Here is a 5,380-nt window from a genome sequence, read left to right as displayed (position 1 = left end):
GCTCACCCGGAAGCAGAGCGCGTCACAGCGCTGACCCGCGCCGGCGCCGCCCGCCTCCATCTTTACTGAGGGCCGCGCGTCCCGCCGCTGCATACACACACGCACAGACACAGACACACCCCCCCCGGGTGCCGCCATCTTTACTGAGGGCAGCCCGCCCCCGTTTCGTGTCCTGGGGGGCTGCCCCCATGGGAGGGGGGCCCTTGGGTGGCCCCTGGTAGCGCTTGGGGCTGGGCCCCCGTGTCCACAGAACCATTAGGGTTGGAAAAGACCTCCCAGATCATCTGGTCCAACCATCCCCCTACCCCCAAAGTCACCCACTAAACCACGCTGGGTCTCCCCACACGGAATTTGGGGTTGCTTCACGTTCAGTGGACAGAGATTTTCAGTAGCTAATGCCATCCTTACCTCGTTTCCTTCTCTTGGCTTCGTCTGAAATGAATGTACAAAACAGCCATTATGTCTTTGATCCTTGGGTAAACCAACCCTAAGACCAACGTGGATTAACAGAATAAATTAGCTTCTCTAACTATAGAAAAATGAAAGTTGCAGGGAACTTGGGCTTTACTTCATGTAACGATTTCATTGAAAGACTTGTCGCTGCCATCTATGCTGCGTTACTGTTAACTGCAGTGTTTTAGAGGTCTCCCTTTCTGTGCTGCAAGAAATGGCTGCATCACGAACGCTTTCCACAAACAGCGGTGTTACGGAAGCATTAAGCACCAGGGACGAGCAACCAGACGCACAACTGGAACCTGGAGTGGCATTTTGTGGGTGGGCAAGCTTTAAGCTACTGCTCAAACTGTGGGTGTGTGGGGACCTGCACTGCTGGTCCAGGTCTTACTGACCACAGTCACAAAACTCTCTTCTTGTTAGCAGAACTCTGTCCCTGACCTGTGCCACAGGTGGCAAAGCAAAGGGGAAACGTGCAGTTTACGTATTCGAGGATATGGATTTGTATCTGGGTACTTCATCCACGTGCTGTGAAGTTGCCACACAATATTACACGAAAAAAACATTCTTTCTTTAGCTAGGGAAAAAAAAGGGAAGTTTGTGAGCTCAATTGTACAACATGCATCCTGTATTTTGTATAGTTTTCCAAATGGCTAGTTGGCTTATATATATGTTTGACAAATAATATATATCACAGATGTAAAAGACAAAATGGATAGAAGACAAATGGCAACTTTATTCTGAGAAATTTGTGAAAGCACCAAATATAGAGATTGATGAGACTTCTATTTTATTAAACAGACTCTGCATTTAAGGCCCTGTTTACTTAGTAATATTTGGAATTAGAAATATACAAAGTGTACAAAATTTCAGTACTGTGGTAAAATTTTAAAAATATTGTTATTTAAATACCTGCAGAATAAAGAGACTATGAGTTCAAAGAAGTGAAATGAGTAAATGAGTGAAAGCAAGGTGAAACCTTAACATACTTATTGCTTTTGAGTATTTCAGACTGAACAGGGTGTTTTGTTTGTTTATTTGTTTGTTTGATTACTTAGATTGTCTTTTGTATCAAATGCAAGCAGATGTGAACATAGCAGGGCTTATCCACATGCAGGAATGATAGCAGGATCAAAATGTAACTTTGTAAAATGGCTAAATAGGGAATTGTTGCTATTGATGTGGTGTCACTATAGAGTTCACTGTAACAAGCCCCAGTTTACACAGCACAAAAGCAAAAATTTAACCTAGCAAAGCAATGAGATTAAGTGTTAAGAAGCCATAAACCAACTCAAAAGGAATGCTGTTTTGTTCTCTTAAAGCAGTACTGCATCTTTAAATTTTGTACTAAAAAAAACACACTGTAAGCTACAATAGATATAAGAAACATTCTTGATGCTGTAAAAAAATACTGTCTTTGTATGAGTATCGATGAAGACAGAACTAACTATAACTTTAAATAGACAGAATGTATACCAGGTAGTTTTAAAGTAGTTACCAAGAATTACAATTGTTTTATGGCAAAAACTTAATTCACCTAGACATTTTATGTAATATTGTGCAAAGGAAGTGTTTTGACTTGCATTAACAGACTTCTATCTGCACATATATATTTTATAATCTCAGATTACAGAAAAAAATATTTTTGAATTATCTTGAATAATCACTTTCCCATTGTTTCTGCAGTTTATTTACCAGAGGGAGAGGTACAAACAGCTAAAACAACCGGCAAGTGACACCCAAAGACACAGTAGATACAGAAGCAAAAATAATCCACTGTAAAGTAATTAGACTAAGAAGTTTTTGTACACTTACATGTGTACAGGTCTCAGAAAAAAAAAAAAGTTTCCAGCTAATGAAAACTGAGAAATATCAAAGTTTTGCTTAATCAGGGCTGGTAAATCTGTTTTGTGAAGTATGCTGCCATTTACTTTTTAATTAAAATGAGATTTGCTAATTTTTGCTAACCTGAAGGCTGTGTTTAAATGTTTTCTTTGTCTGCATTTTATCGCATCTTAAACCATCTCCTAAGAAATTACTAATTACCAAATCTTAGTTTGTTACTAGTAAATTCAAATGAGAATTTTAAAACAGGTTACTTTGAGAATGTAGGTGCATTAATTGCATGTCCCTTTATGATTCAGTTCTTGTTAGTATAAAAAAGAAATCAAAAGAGAAGCAAATGGTGAAGTTAAGACATCTTGGCCTTTTAATGAATTTATAAGCCACTCTCACCTGCTACCACTTGAAATCCACAAGCAAGAGCACTTCGTTGACGCACACAGAAAGGTGCAGATGGGAATAGGGGAGGAAGGCTTGGCGGACTACAAGGATTTCAATTTCTAAACAAAGAATTATGGTGCACATATCTTGGGCACAGAAGTTTAGGGTTTTTTTTGTTTTTCCTTCACCACTAAGTACATATAGCATACTCTTAGGAGAACATGCTTATACAAACATGATGTCTGTAGGTGTATTGGCATAGATAGCTTAGTATAATTCTTTTCCCCGACACTTTTCACCATCTTTAGCCAAATATAGTATAAATGGTATATAGATGCAAAGATAACAAAGCTTTCTGAGGAGAAAGACTGTATAATCGGGACTAACTTCTTAGCTGGGAGAGACATATTTATTGATGCCTCGGATCTGGGGAAACTATTGTAGAGACTTTGGTTGCTCCCAATGCAAATCAAATACTTCTCATAAATTAGAAGGGAGGGATGGGCAATTATTTGCCCATCTTACTCATTGGTTTAAAGGCACCATTGTATGACCAGTCAGCAGAGTTGCTCGGGGGTCAGTTTTACAGATAGCTGTACTGCCACCTGTAGACAGAGCCTGTAGAGTAGTTCGGAAAAGCAAGATCATGTTGAAGAGTACCTCTTCCAGCAGGTTTTGCTAGTTCGAGGAACCAAGGCGATGGGAGTGGGAAACCATGTTTTATGGTTAAGAAATGTTAAAAGAAAAGGCGTTGGCACAGAAGTTTATGGAGACCCCAAACATAAAGAACAAGTGAAGCTGATGAAAACTGGTGTGGAGAGAAGGGTGGGACTAAGAGAAAGAAGTCTCCAAGCTTTTCCAAATGAGGAAACGGGCTACTGCTGCAGTTCCTGAAACAAAGGTACGGGATAGCTCTATGAAGAGCAGATGCTGTAGACCTGAAAAGATTTCTGGTCTGGTGACAGATTTCAAGGAAGTAGCCCTTCAGTTAAATTCTGAAAACCCATTACTTTTCAATAGCGTGCACACATCTCGGGGTTGCAGCCAAGTTCTTTGGCCTTGAAAATAGGCTCTAGAATTATGTTTAACAATTACAGGATGTCAACCTCCATTTTCCAGGAATGCTCTGAGCTTATGCAATTCCTGAGAAAGAACTGTAACATGTCTTCAGTATGCATATTATTTGCAGCTACTTGATTTGAAGCCAAATTCTGGCACAAAAAAAAAATAAAAATAAAAATAAAAATAAAAATAAAGTATCTGTGATCATGAAGGACACCCTAAGTATGACTTGTATTAAAATTTGTGGATAGCATTCTGTTTAGCCTTGAACTCTTCATTCTAAAACCAAATGACTTATTTTTACAGAATGTTTTCTTCTATAATATTCTTGTATCTCTTCCTGACCCTGAACTAACTGGAGCTGCTGCCAAAACTGCTTTTTATGTCAAGTGAGAAAGGCTCATCCAGGAGCAAGAATGATAAACTTGGATAAAGGTGTTGGCTTCTTTTCATGCCTTTTTCCCCTCCATGTTTCCTCCATGTTGTTAATGAGGAAATTATCCTGCCAGGATCTCTCATGGCATCCTAATCACTACGCGCAGTTTGGAAAACTTCAGCAGTCCAAACAGCACGTGAACCATGGTTAAAGGGAAGCGAAGACCACCTCAAAGAGAGTTCCTTGAAAATTGCATTAAATAAACGAAATACAGAAAGAAAATCTTATTCTGCTTCTCTCTGAGTTCTGCACTCTAGGGAGTTATTTCTAGGCTAAAAAGTAAGAGATTAATATAGGTACTTACGTAAGTTCAGTAGTTATACATTTTCAGAAGTCAGCAAAACCACGAAAAGGAACTTCAGGGCCTCATCTAGTCAATCTGTCTGCCTTAGGCTGGGTCAAATATACTCCATCAGTGGTCCCTAAGTAAGACTGAGTCACAGAAGTTAAATTTACTCTCTAATTGCCGTGATTCTTGCTCAGAACTGTTTTTGAGTTTTGGTCAACTATATGCAAAGAGGGGGAAGGCGGATGGAGGAAGGGTACAAGAAGACACAGAGGTAGAAGAATTAACATTTTAACTAACTCCAGTCTAAACATGGTGTTTTTTTTCTATTTTAGTGTAGACTCAAGACTAGGATATGTTTAGTTAGAATACAGATAGCTAAAGCTGTCCGCTTAGTTTTTGTGAGTTTTGCCACTTTTGGGTAAACTGATACAATTTCAATTAGTAAAGGAAAAAACTGACTGCATTGGCCAAGACATATAGCCTATTTTTGACCTAGCCAGAGGAGTTTTTCCATTCAAAAATAAAATTGTGTGACCAGAAGCTCACTCTACCTGTTCTGACAGTCAGTTGTATGTCCGAACAGCCCTTAGTGCCTGCACAAGTATGCGCAAGTACTGTGACTATCAAATACACCTCAGGAGTTGGATTTAGCAAAGGCAACAATGCAGGCTCTGTTATTTTCTTGGGCAAAAAGGTGAACGCGGGTGGGATGTAGCTCTGAAATAGAACTAGAGAATAGAGAATATGTGCAAGTAGAAATGATAACCTATGGTAGAGGTGGTAAAAAGAATAGCAAGCTTTTTCACAACGCAACTTTTCTATAAATGAAAATAGTAAGCAGAAATCAACACAGTTTTTTTTCCTCTACCAGAGCAAGCTAGACCAGATGTAATTGTTACACAAGCAGTTTGTATTTA

The sequence above is a fragment of the Anser cygnoides genome, chromosome 3 (assembly GCF_040182565.1).
Source record: "Anser cygnoides isolate HZ-2024a breed goose chromosome 3, Taihu_goose_T2T_genome, whole genome shotgun sequence".
NCBI lineage: Eukaryota > Metazoa > Chordata > Aves > Anseriformes > Anatidae > Anser > Anser cygnoides.
This window is presented reverse-complemented; position numbering follows the sequence as displayed.